Source organism: Aptenodytes forsteri, unplaced genomic scaffold, assembly GCF_000699145.1.
Source record: "Aptenodytes forsteri isolate BGI_AS27 unplaced genomic scaffold, ASM69914v1 Scaffold35, whole genome shotgun sequence".
Classification (NCBI taxonomy): domain Eukaryota; kingdom Metazoa; phylum Chordata; class Aves; order Sphenisciformes; family Spheniscidae; genus Aptenodytes; species Aptenodytes forsteri.
Window position 1 is genome coordinate 2,197,655 of NW_008795334.1, and position 2,872 is coordinate 2,200,526.

The window sequence follows — 2,872 nt, forward strand, 5'->3', positions numbered from 1 at the left end:
GGTCCTGCAGTGCCTCAGGGTCTCCCAGACACCACTGCGCTGCCCACCTGCCACACGACACCTTTCCCTATCAGCTTTTGCAGATCCTTTCCAGTATTTGCCATCCTCTCAATTCACTGGCATGCCCCCACTCCATGCCACCATCCATCCTCTGACATAAAGCCCCTTATGCTATAACAGGCCTTTCTTCTTCATCACAGCAGTCTCTTGGTACAGGTTGACCTCTGGATCCAGTAGCCAACCTTCTCCACAGCTCTTTCAGGGCCTGTGTCTGCACCTGGCAACATGCCCCCTCAGACGTGGCCCATCCACATGCCTCCACAGATCTTCCCCAAAAGATTCTTACAGCTTACAGGGTATCTGTGTGCCCCGTAGTTTCCCTCACCATCTCCCTGATGTATTTTCCATTGTGTTGTGGGAGAGAAAGGCTGCAGACCTGATTCAGCATCCCAAGGGCTCTCCAGCACTCAGGGACACAGGGCAGACCGGCCCAGGGGGTGGTAAAGACTCCTGGATCTGGCAGAAGAGTGGAGAGGGGAAAGGGACACCATGAGTTTGTTAAGGAAGGCCCTTCCTTACCAAAAGACAGCTGCTAAATGCCACACTCCTGGAAAGCCAAAGCTCCTGTCATTCAGGACAAACACAGGCCCTATTTATGGGAAAGGCTCTCTGAGCTAATCCTCAAAAGACAGCACCTCCCAGCTCCATGCCATGTAGAAACCACTCAGGCTACAGGGAAAAGGGAACATTATCTCCTGACCTATCCTGCACAAGTAATGATGGCAACTAATGAGAAGCCATTGCTAGCCCAGCCAGGCCCCATGATGCAGAAAGTCAAGCAACATCAAGACGGTCCTTCCCCACAAAGGTTTTCAAGAAGACTTTGTGTCACCAGCACCACCCACTTCACCAAACAGCACAATGTCTTTGTGTCAGTCTCTGAACAGACTGATTTGCCCAAGCATCCAGACAACTAACCTACAAAAAACAACACAGGTAGCTAAAGGAGAAACCCCAATGTTATCATCTTCAAATCTGAGTGCAAAATGAACTTGTCTTGCCCATCTTTAGCTCAGAGCAGCAAGTATATTTTGAAAACAAACTCTACCCCACCCACCTGTAAAGAAGAAAAAAAAAAAGTCACCAAAACAATACTTCGAATACAGTATTCTCCCTCTGAGGAAGAAATGAACAGCACGTGATGTGTAATAACATCCTTTAGTGCACGTCATACAGAGAAACAACAGCTCTGGTAAGGGCACAGTAAAAGCTGCTGCCACCATCACTCTATGCCATTGGCAAGGGCACCACCTATTGTCAAGCTACCTGATGCATTCCACCAGCAGACAAAACCTTTAATTGTACTTTAATGATTTGGGCTGAAAATTTGTTTGCCTCAAGCAATATTTTTATTTTACCACACTTCAATTTTCAGCTATGGAAATCATTTTCGTAAGTAAGGACAGACTAAAATATTCCACTTCTCATATTTAAATAGGGAGAAGGACTCTCAGAAAACCCCAGAGCGCTGTCGAGGAGAAAACTCCCAGCTGCAAGCAGAGAGGAGCTCGGAGCTAGCCCAGGACACAGACAAAATAAGGGCATGAACTGAAACAGAAGCTAGTGAATGAAAACGGTTTGTTTTAGCAAGGGTAGGAGTCAAGCTGTGTCTCCACGTTGAACTGCTGTCCTGCCCCCAAAGAGAAGGCAAGTCTAGTAGCAGTACCTCCACTTTAAAACACAATTTGAGAGACTAATCCCCAAGCTGGACCTTGAGCCACTGCCAGAGCAGGGAGTCCTGTAAGTAGGGAGCACACAGTCAACCAGACCTTCACCGATTCTGTGGTCTAGAAGCTGTGGCTCAGAATCAGCGGTGTCAAATCTAAGCCAGCATCTGCGAAGCTTTCATATATTCCCAAAACCTGTTTGCTCTGCTCTCTTGAACAGCTTATTAGTTAGAGCTTTGCTGTGCAAATGCACAAACCTGGCTTGTTTCTGCAGTCTATCCAAGCTACAAGGCAATGAAGTCATAGGAATAACTGCAGGAGTTAACTCGGGTCGAAGCCAGTTGTCCTCAACCTGAGCTAATAAAATAAACTGGACTCTAGCCAGCACTTTGCTCTCAGGTGTCTTTCCACACTTCCAGGAACATGACACAGGAATATCTGCACTTGAGCTGCACAGAGCAGGCTTGGGAAAAGCCAGGCTTTCTAGCCCTGAACCCACAATGATACAGCCATTGTGCTTCCTCAGGATCCGACCTGTCACTGCCTCTGACATAAGGTGTCTTGCTAAATGAGGTCTATCCAGAACACTTCCATCCCCCCAACTCTCATCTTTACAGTGGTCATACCTTCCCCTCCCCTTGACATACACCACTGCCCTCACTCTCCCACAAAATAAGCCAGGCCTGAACAGCATCTCTTCAGCTACTTCAGGCCAAAAAAAATCTGAAACTATGACCCCCGTTTTCAGTAATGTGAGCATTCAGCTCCCACTCGCCACACTTAAAATCAGACCACAAATCTGTTCCTTTTTACGCCTGCAGATGATCGCTTCATCTCCCTACAGATGGTATCCTGAAGTCAAGGGAAGTGGCTTTCATGCAGAACTCCAAGACTACTTATCAATGATCTGCACGAGGGGATCGAGTGCACCCTCAGTAAGTTTGCAGACAGCACCAAGTTGGGCGGGAGTGTTGATCTGCTCGAGGGTAGGAAGGCTCTGCAGAGGGACCTGGACAGGCTGGATCGATGGGCCCAGGCCAATTGTATGAGGTTCAACAAGGCCAAGTGCCGGGTCCTGCACTTCGGCCACAACAACCCCATGCAGCGCTACAGGCTTGGGGAAGAGTGGCTGGAAAGCTGCCCAG